We start from the raw sequence: 1,069 nt of genomic DNA, 5'->3' as shown, positions 1-1,069 counted from the left end.
AGATAACCAGATCCTGGTTATTAACCAAGGTATTTAATATGTGAGTATTTGACTATTTGGTTACGTGATAAGCATGATAAACTGATATGTTTAATACATGCTAATATGCAAGTTTGTGCATTTGTTTGGATAAAGGTATATATATTTATGCATGCAAGTTTAAATGCATATGTGTATGCATGAATGCATGTGGGTTTTACATGCATGAGGTGGAAGAGATATGGAAGGCAGCTCTAGGCTGACTTTCCATTTTGGGAAAGTATAAAAAGAGGCTTTAACCTCCTCAATTGATTCCCTGCCATTTTTGAAATAAAGTTGAGAGGTTTTTGAGAGAAGTATTGACTGGTTTATTTCAAGAGGTGAATTCGAGTGCTGAATTTCAAAAGGGTTGATTTCAAGAGTTTTGTATTCAAAAGCTTTTAAAGGTGAGTGGTTCTAAAACTCTTTTTACATAAAAGCTTTCTACTGGTTTTGAATTCATATTTCGTATTGTTCTTATTTGAAAAGAAATTTTGATGATTTTTGTCTAAGTGTTTAAACCGGACAAAGCTTGATCGGATAAGGGTATAAACCGGACAAGCCTTAGGCGGTTTAGTGACCGGATTATCTTAAACCGGACATGCCTTGAAAGGTTTAGTGATCGGATTAGTTGAGCGGTTTGATGACGAGTTGGTAAACCGGGTAAGAGTGGTGAGCGGTTTAGTTTTAAACCGGGCGAGTCTTGAACGGATTGTTGACCGGATTTGATATCCGCTCAATATGGATTTTTATTCTAAGTGTTAAACCGTTCAAAGAAGATTTAGTGTGTTGACCGGATTAGATGTCCGGACAAAGTAGACTTTTAGTCTAAGTGTTGTAAACCGGATGGTTGTTGACCGGATTAGTTGATCGGACTTGTAAACCGGGTGGTTATTGACCGGACTTGTTGACCGGATAGCTTTATGTTGAAAAATTTTATAAGTTTTTTTTTAAATATTTATTCATTTATCTATGATTCACAAAAATGGTTATTTTATATCTTTTAAATGAAATATTCCTACCAAGCGTGGTGACGTAAGTCTGTTTTGGT

The sequence above is a fragment of the Cynara cardunculus genome (genome assembly GCF_001531365.2).
Source record: "Cynara cardunculus var. scolymus isolate 2C chromosome LG 7, CcrdV1, whole genome shotgun sequence".
In the NCBI taxonomy this organism is placed as follows: domain Eukaryota; kingdom Viridiplantae; phylum Streptophyta; class Magnoliopsida; order Asterales; family Asteraceae; genus Cynara; species Cynara cardunculus.
The sequence above is the reverse complement of the archived record's forward strand: the minus strand, read 5'-3'. Positions refer to the sequence as shown.